The following is a 13,602-nucleotide window of genomic DNA, read 5'->3' as shown; positions in this document are numbered from 1 at the left end:
CCCGGGACTCCAGGGTCATGCCCTGGGCCAAAGGCAGGCGCTAAACCACTGAGCCACCCAGGGATCCCTAAAGTATTATTTCATAAAGCTTTTGTTTTAGTTACGTACATACAGATATGAGCAGATCACAAAGCCAGACATATTTCCTACTATGCCTTGCAATCAACAAGTTGGAAAAATGTTTCCTAGAAGGAGATAAGACAGCTGTTGGTGCTAATCCTCCAACAGGGGGCAGGGGCAAAGTGGCTACAGCCATAAACAAACCAAAAGATGTTCAAGAAAGAAGTTTCAAAAATATCCTGTGGTGACAGACCGTTATTATGTGTGTTTAATTGCCCAAGAGGCCACCGTGAGAAATATAAGCAGAGAAGAAACAGGCACTTAGCAAACATCTCCTGTGGAGTGCGACCGTATGCCAAGTCCCTTCTGATTTCCTTGGATGAACCTCATCACCTCCAGGGTGAAGTCGATGTTATCCTCATCATCTCACAGAGAGGAAATGTGGCTCAGAAATTCAGTAGCTTCTCCAAAGGCCCATAGGCAGGAAGTGATGGGGCTAGGTGTTGGAGATACAGTAGCCTCGGAGTGAAGAAGAGAAGGCCTGCTGGAACGTTACTGACATTTATTGGGGAAAAAATTAGCACCTTTTGAGAAATGGGGTTCTTACTAATGAAGTAATAGCATCTTTCAGAGCTGCACCCAGCACCGTGCCCTGCAGAGGCACTGAATAAATATTTTACTGTTAATAATAAGTATTATTATTGTTTATAAGACTGATATTAATCATTTATGATTATAGAAGTAATATAATTTATTAGAGAAAGCTTGGAAAATAAGAAAAAAGTATAAGGAAAAGTATAAAAAAATCCCAATAATCCCACTGCTTAAAGCTAACCATTTCCACACACAAATACAAACACAGACATGAACACAGATTGCAACTTTATTTTTATATTAATATATGCATATATATATGCATATGTATATGGTATCCTGATTTTGCTTAATGACATTTACCCATGCCACTAAATACTCATTAAAAACATCAATTTTAAACACTCTCATAGACTTTAATTTAAAAAGTGTGCTATTACTTATTTAAATGAGGTCTCACTTTTAGACATTTAAGTTATTTTGAATTTTTGCATGTTAATTAATACTAGGGTTAAAATCCTGAGTCATGGGGATGCCTGGGCGTCTGCCTTCTGCTCAAGGTGTGACCCCAGGGTTCTGGGTTGGAGTCCCGCATGGGGCTCACCTCAAAGAGCCTGCTTCTCCCTCTGCCTGTCTCTGCCTCTCTGTGTCTCTCGTGAATAAATAAATAAAATCTTAAAAAAAAAATCCTGAATTAAGAATCTGGGTGTGAACTCTGATCTCCTTAAGTATGAACTGCTGGTTTAGAGTCACTGGTCCCAAGTTAAGAAACTTGTGAAGGCCACTGACACACAAGGCCGACTGCCCTGCAGAGCAAGTGTTCCTGTTTTCACATCATCTGCAGGCAAGAAGCTGCCTCTTCCCCAAGAGTAGCCTTGGTAAAATCCTACCGTGATGACAGTTTGGGATTGGCCCTCATCCACAGAATCATGAGGGTCTTTACGGCATCCTCATAATCACGTGACCCTCGTATTTTACCCAGTTAGATTTTTTTTGGTCCCTCTGGCAGCATGATGATGGGGTTTTACTATAACAAGATATTTTTAATCTGTGCCAATTTGATAGGGGAAAAACAAGTTGTTTTATTTTGCGTTTCTTTGAATACCACTGAGGCCAAACTTTTGTTCTCAGATGTTTTGGCTGTCGTTTATTCCTCTCTCCTAAATTACTTACAGTCTCCTTTGCTCATTTTTTTCCTCATCAGAATATTCATGTTTTTCTTATGATTTTAAAGAATTCTTTAAAAAACAGTAAAAGTTAACATTAAGGAAGTACTTAAGAGTTAGGTACTCTTTTAGGAGCTTTACACATTTTTTCTTTTTTAACCCTCACACCAACCCTAGGAAGTATTATTCCACCTAATTTGCAGATGCAAAAACCAGGGCTTAGAGAGGTTATGTGACTTGCCTAAGGTCACATAGCTAGAGAATGGCAAATCTGGGATCTAATCTCAGGTCATCTCATTCCCAAAGATCATTAGCTCACCAGATTAATCATGTTGCAAATATTTTCCCCATTCCATTACCTTTTACTTTGGATTGGTTCTGTAAATTAATTTAGCATTTGTTAAATTACCTTAGCAAGGGAGTTTCTGGGTCCATCTCATGCTATTCTGGGAAGGAAGTGCATTTCTAATAAATAGAAGTGCTTTCTTTAGGAAGTCCATTGGGCTTTTGATGCTCTGCAAATTCGAGCTGGCATGGGGACCGAGTATGGGGGTTACCTACCCAATGGCAGCATCCTCTCCCATCTGGAGCCAACCTACCCCACCAGAGGCTTGAGCATTCTCAGTCCTGGGACTCAGGAGATGTACTTGTGCTCCAGTTCCTGCTGAGCATTCCCCATCCCTTATTCTCTGTGTCCTGCAGGGGTGCCCATAGACAGAATCAGCTCTCTCTGATGGAGATGTGGGATGAGCTCAACTGAAGAGTCAAGGGACTATTTCTAAACTCCAGATCCACAGTCTTTTATACAATATCCTTGAAGTTGAATGTACTTTGGGATTGAGAGTAGTAAATTTTTCTGGGGCAAAGTGAATAAATATTCACCCAAAGTGGGGTAAAAAAGGAAGACTATGAATTTATAACAAAGTCAGATTTTTTAAAAATTTTTATTTATTCCTGAGAGGCACAGAGAGAGAGGCAGAGACATAGGCAGAGGGAGAAGCAGCTTCCTCAGGAAACCTGATGTAGGACTCGATCCCAGAACCCCAGGATCACGGCCTGAGCTGAAGGCAGACACTCAACCACTGAGCTACAGGTGCCCCAACAAGGTCAGATTTTGATGCTAAATGAGTTTGTCACAAATTGAAAGCAAATCATCTTTAGAGTTTTAGGATCTCTGAACTGTGGACAAGGGCTTTGGGACCTGTAGTTCATCAGAGGGGCCTGAGTTTAGTGTCTGTTGGGAGGTGATGTAAGAAGATCAAACAATCTACCCCCATGTAGATTATGTCCACCTCAAAATCCACTCAGTATTCTATTCCTGATATTTACAGAGGTGTCATCTCCTGTGTTCCCCTCTTCCAGGTTCGCAACTTGGGGAAAATGTATGATTGTGAGGTGCAACAGAGAGAACCCTCCCATGATCTGGTGCCTACTCCTTACTGTCTCTCTCTTGGTCTTGGTCAGTCAAGGAGGCTGGCTCATACCAGCCAATCTCTGTCATCTGGCAAGTGCTACCACTTTGCACCCTCAGGCCAGAAGTCCAAAGGAGGTGGAAAGCTTGCTGATTGAACAACAATAAAAAATAAATTAAATTAAAAAATAAATTAAAAAAAAAAAGCTTGCTGATACTCAGCATCTGTTCTTCATGAGCAATGAGATAACTTAAAGTGTTCTGTAGCAAAGTCAATCTTTTACTTTTCCCTCGATACTCACTAGAAATGGAGCACTTCTTGATGCAGATTAACAAGCATTATCTGAACAGAAGAGTGCCAGGCTCATCTTCCTTAAATTCTGCCTTGATCATGCCATTTCTCTCTAAAACTTTCAAAGGCTTTCCACTGCAAACTGAATAAAAATTTTCAAGATTGTTACATGCTTTCTTCTGGCCTCTTTCTCTCTCCCTCTCCCTCTCTCTTTTTAATATTTTATTTATTTATTTGACAGAGAGAGAACATAAGCAGGAGGACAGGGAGAGGGAAAGGGAGAAGCAGACTCCTCGCTGGGCGGGGAGCCCAAAGTGGGGCTCAATCCCAGACCCTAGGATCATGACCTGAGCAAAGGCAGACGCTTAACCAACTGTGCCACCCAGGTGCCCTTGGCTTCTTCTCTAGTGTCCTGGAGATGTGCAATGTTGTACCTCTGCTTCTACATTGGATTCCAGAATGCCCCAACAGGATTCAGTTCTAGTTACCTACAGCAGCAACTTATTTAATAATGAACATTTTATTGGTTTTCTTTCCTTCCCTGTCTCATTTCCCCATTCCCATTCATAATTTTGATTATGAATCAAAATTCCCTGGTATTAACTTTTTGTTTTGCTTTTTTTTTGTTTTTTGTTTGTTTGTTTGTTTGTTTAGAGGGAGAAAGAGAGGGGAGCCAAGGAGAGGCAGAGGGAGAGGGAGAGAGAGAATGCTAAGCAGCTCCATACCCAGCATGGAGCCCAATGCGGGGTTAGATTCGGAGCTCGATGCAGGGCTTGATGCATGCTTTGATCTCACAACCCTGAGATTATGAATCATAAGTCCAGATCAAGAATCCAACGCTTAACTGACTGAGCCACCCAGTAACCCTCTCCCCTCCCCCCCACTACTGGAATTAAGTTCTAGATAAGCTATTTGCACTTGAGTTTTACCTGGTCTGGCTGGGGGAACCCAAAGTTACTTCCTGAATAGGCTTGTACTTTTTTATGTCTACATAAGGAAGCACAGGTTTTCAGACAGACCTGGGATTGAAACTTGGTCCTGCCATAGACTAATCTGTGACGCTGGGCATATTTACAGAAAGGAGAAAGTGGTCGTTAGTACCACATGAAGCTGATATTGACAATGGCACATAGTTGGCACTCGAGTTGAATTTTGCCTTTCTAAATTCTGGTGTCTTTATTTGAGCTATTCCTTCTGGCTGGAGTGTCCTTTTCCACCATTTTTGCCTGTAGAAACCTTGCGTTGCCTCGGCCATAAGGCCTTCTCTGGATAATGCAGCAGGGAATGAACTTCTGCTCTTCGGGGCCAGAAGTGCGGTAGTGCGTGTTATTAGGAGTGCTTACACGGCACTGATCCTAAGCTGACCTGCCTTGTGAGGATTCATCTCCCTCTTTCCTCCCATACTCATTGTAACAGAAGCTACATCTGGATCTAGGACAAGGCATTCTCTTTGCTGAGCACCTAGTAGAACTTCCCCTAGCCCTGGGGTTGGTTGGAGCCACGATGACCAGCTCACATGCTAGGCAGGAAAATCAGGATCCCATGACACCAATTATTACACCCATATAATCTTGTTTCCAGTCCTGATTATAACACCTTGTGTTTCAGTCTGTTCAGGCCTCTATAGCAAAAACCCCATAAACTGGGTGACTTGCACGCAGCACACATTTATTCCTTATAGTTCTGGAAGCTGAGAAGTCCAAGATCAAGGTGCTAGCACATTCAGTGTCCAGTGAGAATCTGCTTCTTAGATGGCTGTTTTTGTTTTTTGTTTTTTGGGTATTTTCTGTTGTAACTTCACACGGCAGAAGCGGCAAGGGAGCTCTGTTGGGTTTCCTTTGTAAGGAAACTAATCCCATAATGAAGGCTCTGCTCTCATGACCTAATCACCTCCCAGTGGTTCCACCTCCTAGTATCATCACCCTGTGGGCTTAGGTTTTGACATATGAATTTGGGGACGGGGAAGGGACACAAATATTCTGACCACAGCACCCTGGTTTTTAAAAGTTCAGAAGGGAAAATGGATTGACCTTTTATTTCCCAGGATCTTGGGGCTTAGGGCAATGAGGAGTCAATCTCAGGGCAATTTCTGCCAGTGAACTGTTGCTTCTACTCAGACAAAGCCCTTCTTTGTGTTCTCCTCTCACTCTTCCCTGTGGGACCCTCCTGGAAGGTGAATGTCCTGAATGCTTTATTCATAACCATGGTGCCACTTTGACGAGACTTCTTTGCCTGGTTGCTGCTGCTGCTGTCCTGAGGTTGTTGTGGAAGCTTCTATAGAACCCACCAGGCTCCCTGCAGATGACCACCCTTTTTATGCCATCTGCTCACCAGCCCTAGCAGAAAAAGGGGACAAAATACAATGTAAGATGACATGGCATCTTCTTTTTGTTGTTGTTGTTCAGTCTTTATCCTATGGAAACTGTACATGAACATATTGTTTAAATCGTCTACAAAGCTAATTATCAAAGCCAAGAAACTTCTCCATGGCCAGGCCATTCTAGTTCTCCAGAACAATTAGGTGCAACAATTTTAACTCTTTCTTTTGATATTTAGTTTCATATCTTTGAGTAACACTCTTCTATTGTTACTTCTTCGTAATGGCTAAAACTAAAAAAGAACCAAGATTTAACTTTTTTTCATAGCATTACCTCAACTCTCTAAGCCCACTTCTTATCCTGTTATTCTCTCAATATAGTTATATCATCATGTAGAAAATATCAATAATCATTGTTTACATGATCACAACTATGTGAATACTGGTTTTCATCAATGAACCAGTTTGTATGCTCTTACTTTTCCTGTGTTGCATGTTTATTTTTTAATTTTCCTAGAATTTAGTGATTGCCTTGTTTTATCATTTGTTTAGTTTTCTAGGTGCCAATCATTAATTCAGTTCCAACCCCCCCCAATAGTTGAAATGTTCTCTCAGTATTTTCAAATATATAAGATATTCTATCAATTTCCACCTCTTGAATACATCTTCAGATGGAACATTCTGATGTGTTCCATCCTGTCCTGGTTCTCTCTACACCAAGTACATAATTGTCATCTTGAGAATCTCTCTTTCCCATAGTCCCAGGAATTTCTCCTCTCTTTCTGAGACTTTGCATGTTTGAAAATATTTTTATTCTACCCTCACACCAAATTGAGCATTTGGCTGAATAAAGATCTCTCCCAATCTTAAAAGCATTTCTCCATTGTACTTTAACTTCCACTGAAATAATCATGGCTGAGTACTGGCATTTGTATCAGTTTCCTGGGCATAATTTCCCACAGGGCAACACAAAGAAGGGGGGGGGGCTTGCATGTGCAGTAGATTGTATTATGGGAGAGGAACCCCAAGCTTAGCGAGCTCTAATCTTTTCTAATGCATAGGAAGTCTTTCTGACTTTTGCTCAGGAGTAAGATGGTATACTGGACAGCAAACCAACATGCCATCTGTGGGAGGGAGACATTATCTCTATCTTTCAAGGCTGTTTACCATATACACATCTTTGAAAAGAGAGCCTAGAGCAAAAGCACAAGCCTGTACTTGAGAAACATCCAGAAATGTGAGAGACTCATAAAGAATTTTCTTCCAACATTGCTTGTTCTCAATATTTTATGCTACACACTTTCCTCAAATGCCTGGTGATTCTTGGCTATCTGTTCATGTTTAGGAACTGCCTTCATGCTATAAGCTTAGCTGTCTGAGTTTTGAAAGCCAAGTGGAAGAAAGAAGGCTGTAGGGGATAGTGTGATAGGGAAGCAGGTTTCAACTTTTGGGATTCGAGCTTCTAAACTCCAATTTTACAGTAAAGTTCCTTAACTTTCACCTATGACTGCTGTCCTTTGGTCCAGAGGCCCTTTGTTTCATGCTCTGTAGGCTTCACTGTTCAATACTGTAGCCACCACTCACATGGAGCTATTGATCATATGAAATGTGGGTAGTCCAAATTAAGGTAAGCACTAAGTGTAAATACTGACTTCAAAGACTAAGTATAAAAAAAGTAAAATATCTCATTAGCAATTTTTATACTGATCGTGTATTAAAATGATAAAATTTTGAATACAATGGGTTAAATATTTTATTAAAGTTATGCTTGTCTTTTCTTTTCACTTTTTAAAAATGTGGCTACTAGAAAATTCTGAGGTTTGTGAAGTTCTCCTTCAGCGTTTTTTGATAATACCTAGTCACATATCTGTTCTACTCAGATGAAGTCAATTTTCAGAGTCTTTGGGTTCTTTTCCCCAACTGCCCAGCAAGCCCTTTTTCTAGCATAGCATCTACCTCTTTGACCACCTCTGGGAGAGGTTCTTTCATTTTCAAGGATGGAAATGATTACATAGGGTCCACCCAGATCATTTAATCTTCCGCCGAGAGGTCTGTAACTTTCATCACACAAAGTCCATTTTCCAGGTAAGGGAGCATATTCACATGTTCTGGAGATTATGGTGTGGACATCCCTGGGAATCATTATTCTGCTTGCCACACTATCCTTGCATCTATTTTCTAAGCAATGAAATGGGGGCACAGAAAGGTTCAGATCCATGTTCAAGGTTGCACAACCAATGTGCATTAGAGCCGAATTTTGAACCCATGCTGCTGGGAACCAGAGCCTGTGCTACATCAGGGCTTGGATGACTGGGAGGTAAGAACAAAACAGGAAAGGACAGGAGGTTAAAAAGTGGCAGAGGCGATGTCACCTTTTGGCAGAGGCCTTAAGTATGTGAACTGCATTCCTGTCGAAGTCTTATCTCTACCATGTCCAAAGGCCTGCATAATAAGAACAGAAGAAACATCCTTTTCTTGTTTTTGTTAAGTGGTGTAAATCACACAGGGCCCGTTGATGATGACAAGTATATTGGCTCTAGGAAAACCAATCAACTGTGGGTCTGTTTGAAATTGATAAAACCTCCTGGACTCCTATTGCATTGGGGACCGAGGGATATGTCCTTTGCAGCTTTCCTGACTCATCAGTTTGATGGAGCCTTTGTTCCAGACCTGGGAAAATGAAAGGAAGGATGTTCCGGATATGATGGAAACAAAATTCAACCCGAGTCTGACTAGCCAGTTCCTCACCACCACTGGCCAGCTGGATTGCTGTGAGCAAGCAGCTCCCTTTACCTCTCTGAGGCCCAGTGTTCTGTTTGGAAATGAATACTCAAAAATTTAGAAACCTTTATTTGTTTTTTTTAAAGATTTTATTTATCTATTAGAGACGGAAAGAGAGAGAGATTGAGATTGAGAGAGAGGGGCAGAGACACAGGCAGAGGGAGAAGCAGGCTCCAGGCAGGGAGCCCGACATGGGACTAGATCCCTGGTCTCCAGGATCACGCCTTGGGCTCAAGGTGGTGCTAAACCGCTGAGCCACCGGGGCTGCCCCTAGAAACCTTTATGATGACAATTTTTGAAACACATATACCAATGGAAAGGGTCATATAATAAGCACGTATACACTTACATAGCTGTTAACATTTTTTCTCTGTATTTATGTATATATGTAACGCAAATGTGTGTGTTTGCATGTGTGTACACAATTAACTTAAAAACTTCTGTTTGCTGAACCACTTAAAAGTAACAAATGTCTTGACACATCACCCCGAAATACTTTAGAGTTCATCCCTTAAGATTGAGAACATACTCCAACATAACCACACTTTGTTACCATACTTATGGAAATAACAATTCCCTTAAGATTATTAATAGCCACGGCAGCCCCAGTGGCTCAGCAGTTTAGCACCACCTTCAGCCCAGGGTGTGATCCCGGAGACCCAGGATCTAGTCCCACGTCGGGCTCCTTGCATGGAGCCTGCTTCTCCCTCTGCCTGTGTCTCTGCCTCTCTCTCTCTCTCTCTGTGTCTCTCATGAATAAATAAATAAAATATTTTAAAAAAAAGATTATTAATAGCCAATGCATATTCAAATTTCCCCTATTGTCCCTAAAATATCCTTGTAGCTCACTTTTTTTTTCAAATCAGAATTCAACCAAAGTTTATATTAATAGGTCTCCTTTAATCTATAACAGGCGGGACGCCTGAGTGGCTCAGTGGTTGAGCATCTGCCTTCGGCTCAGGGAGTGATCCTGGGGTCCTTGGATAGAGTCCCACATCAGGCTCCCTGCAGGGAGCCTGCTTCTCCCTCTGCCTGTGTCTCTGCCTCTCTCTCTCTCTCTCTTTCTGTGTCTCTCATGAATAAATAAATAAAAGCTTAAAAAAATCTATAACAGGCTTTATTATTATTATTATTATTATTATTATTATTATTAATTTTCCTAGAATACACATTCTAACCACTAACAGTGTTTCACCCTAATAATGATTTTAACTTGGGAAGGAAAGAATCACCCTTAGATTATATGGGGGCTATCTTTGGGGTAAAGGGAGGATTGAGACTCAGGATTGCATAGGACCCAGTCTAGGCTTGGGGCAACCTGCCAGAGGCACTACTGGCCCAGGCCAGTCCCAGGTACCAGAAGAGGACTTGGACAAATTTAAGAAAGACACTCCAAGGCAAGATGCTCCCTGAGGTGTGGAGACTGAACAGGGGTCCTGCTTGCCCAGGTCAAGGGCAGTACTGGAGATGTGGATAGGATATTGAAAGAAATATCACTGCAGGGAGAAGTTAAAGTAGCATGTATAGTTAACTTATCCGGGGGGTTGTTTTCTCAGATAATATCCTGTCTCCAGGTGTGCTCCACTGCATCACCCCCTTCTTTCCCCTTCATTCATTCAACAAGCATTTTTTGAAAACCAAATATATGCCAAGCACTCTTTTAGGCACCATTCAAGCCAAAATACCGGTCCTCCTAAGACTCACATTTTAAGGGGGAGACAGACAACAATATATAAGCAAGTATTTGTAACACACACACATTGTAGAGTGAAAAATGGTAAGGAGGAACCAAAGTGTGATGAGAGTGAAAGATAGGAAGTGTCAAGGTTGGAGCAACGTGTTATGATTTCTGATAGTGCATTGGTTATCTATTGCTGAATAACTATCCCAAACATTAGTGGCTTAAAACAATAAACAGATATTGCCCCACAGTTTCTGTGGCTAATCTCTGTCCTCCAGCTCAGAATCTCAAGGCTATAATCAAGGTATTGGTAAGGCTGCAAACATCTCAGGGCTCAAATAGGGAGGATCCACTTCCAAGATCGCACCTCTGGTTGTTAGCAAAGATTTGGTTTCTTGCAGAAAGATTTGGTTTCTTATTTGGTTTCCATAAGGCCTTAGCCCCTTCCTGGCTCATGGCCAGAGGCTTTCCCCCAATCCTTGCCACATCAACCTCTCCACTGGCAGCTTATGATATGGCAGCTGGTTTCCATCAGAGTTAGCAAAGTGAGAGAGCAGGGGAGGGCAAGCAAGAAAGCCACAGACCATTTGTGACCCAGTCTCAGAAATGACATCCCATCCCTCTTGTTGAATTCTGTTTCTTAGAAGTGAGTCATTAGGTCTGGTCCACATTTAAGAGGAGGGGATTATACAAGGGCATGCAAACCGGAGAATGGGTATCCTTGGGGACCATTGAGAAGCTGCCTAATACAGGCAGAGTAGCTGATGGAGGCCTCACTGACAAAGTGAAAATTTTTTTAAAGATTTTATTTCTTTTTTCATGAGAGACACACAGAGAGAGAGAGAGAGAGAGGCAGAGACACAGGCAGAGGGAGAAGCAGGCTCTATGCAGGGAGCCCGATGTGTGACTCGATCCTGGGACTCTGGGATCACACCCTGAGCCGAAGACAGACGCTCAACCGCTGAGGCACCCAGGCATCCTGACAAAGTGAAATTTAAATAAAGACGTGACAAGTAAGAGAGGGAGCCATATCTAGAGGAAGAGCATTCCAGGCAGAGAGAGCAGAACATGCTGGTGACTTTCATAAGGTTTCTCCCTGTGAAAGTCATCAACTAGATGGTCTCCAAGGCTCTTCCCGACTTTAATGCATTTGGAATCAAAATGTGTTCCTCAATAAGATCTCTTTATCCAGTGAACATATACCATCTTCCATATGTTGGGCTTTGTGCCAGGCCAAGAATACCAGCAACCCTGCACTCGACAAATGAAAGGAAAGTCAATCAGGCCTACACATAGACCCCAGAGCTTCATTTTTAAGAGGGTGGTCTGTTGGGCCACCTGGGTGGCTCAGTGGTTAAGCATCTGCCTTCTGCTCAGGTCATGATCCTGGGGTCCTGGGATCAGGGTCCCTCATAGGGATCCTGCTTCTCCCTCTGCCTTTCTCTCTCTCTGGGTCTTTCATTGATCAATAAGTAAAATATTTAAAAAAAAAAAAAGATTTTAAAAAAGGGGGAGTAATCTGTGATTTTGATGATCTCACAGTACTTTTCTTTGAACTCAAAAATATCTAGAAACAAAGATGCTCTCTATTTATCAGAGGTTGTGAACCTGGAGTCTGTGCATTGAACTCAGGGCTCAGGAACTTAGATGAGAAAAATGTACACTCTTGATGTTGACACCATTTTAGCAGCCTTGGTTTGTGTGACCAGTGAGATGTGGAAGTGATAATATGCCACTTCTGAGGTGAGCTTATAAAGGACTACAGCTTCTGCCCCAGGCTCTTACTCTTTTTCTCCATCACTCATGCTGAGGGAAGCCAGCTGCTCCTGTCTTAAGGACTCATGACAGGAACTAACTTAAGAGCCAACCAGGAACCAAGACCTGCCAATGGCTTAGTGAGTGAGCTTAGAAGTGGGTTCTCCAGGCTTTAGAGATTGAGCCCCAGCCCATCGCTTGACTGCAGCTCATAGCTCTCAGTAGAGGCACCCAGAACTGGTTCCTGGATCCCCAACCCTCAGAAACTGAGTACGATGGTGTTTGTTACTTTGACTGCATTATGCAGCAATAGATAACTAATACCGTGGATAGGAAACACAGTAGTATCAGTAGTACCCGAGTTTTTGTCATGAATAGAAATCACAGTTACTTTTATAACATATTATTGTTATGACAGAGAGAGTCAATATGCCATCACTATTCTGAAAGTACAGAACTTGGTTTTCATATATATTTATAAAGAGAGAATATATAGAGGCATATGTATTACTTTATCAAATTAAAAATATTTTGATGATTGAATTTCAGTATAACAGATGTCCTTTATATTTCTATATATGGATCTTATTTTTTTGCACTTAAAAACATTTTTCCGAGAAGGGGTCCATAGACTTCAGCAGGTGGTCAAAGAGCACAAAAGAGGCGAAGGATCCTGGATTTGGCTTCTCCCTGCTGATGTGCAAGGAACTGAGAACACTTCCTACAGGCACAGGTAAGTTCTGCACAGCCAAGACAGCAGGATCTTCCTGGCGCTGGGCCAGCTGTCTACGTAAGGACATGGGATGGGCATGGAGGGCAGGCCAGGCTGGCCTGTGGGAGCCTTATTCTCAGGGGTGAGGGTGGGGGTGGGTGTGTGGTGGAACAGCTTGTGCAACAAGCTTGGACTCCAGGAGCACTGGGAGCTCCTCCTGCCCACGATTTGCATCAAACGCTGCCAATCTTTTCCTCCAATCTCAGAGCTACTCTTTTCATTGGCTGCCAATCCTGAAGCATGCAGAGCACAGCAGAATGCAGTCACTGTGCTGACAGCCATGTGAATGTCAGCACAAAGCACCCAGGCGCTGAGAGGCAGGAGGTCAGCTCGTCAGAGGCAGCCCAGAGGAGCGAGCTGACTGGAACTCCAGATGGAAGACCATTGCCTCTCCCCTTGATGTCAGGAGTTGTGTCTGGAGGGCACCAGCCCCTGGGGGGCAGCTTCCCGGCCCTTGTGGAGGGGTAGGGAGCACCAGAAACTCCATTTCCATCATGAGAGTTTGTCCCTGCTCTTAGAGGTATGGGGTAGTGGAGTGAAGGAAGCTGGAGAATGCTGGCCACGCTCTGCTCTCAGTCCTGTTTTATTTTATTTTATTTTATTTTATTTTATTTTATTTTATTTTATTTTATTTTATTTTATTTATTTTAGATTTATTTATTTGTTTTAGAGAGACAGCATGTGGGAGTGCAAGAGCACGGGGAGGGGCAGAGGGAGAGAATCTCAAGCAGACTCGGTGCTGAGAGTGGAGCACTTCAGGGCTCGATCCCAGG

The sequence above is a fragment of the Canis lupus genome, chromosome 4 (genome assembly GCF_048164855.1).
Source record: "Canis lupus baileyi chromosome 4, mCanLup2.hap1, whole genome shotgun sequence".
NCBI classification, from domain to species: domain Eukaryota; kingdom Metazoa; phylum Chordata; class Mammalia; order Carnivora; family Canidae; genus Canis; species Canis lupus.
The sequence above is the reverse complement of the archived record's forward strand: the minus strand, read 5'-3'. Positions refer to the sequence as shown.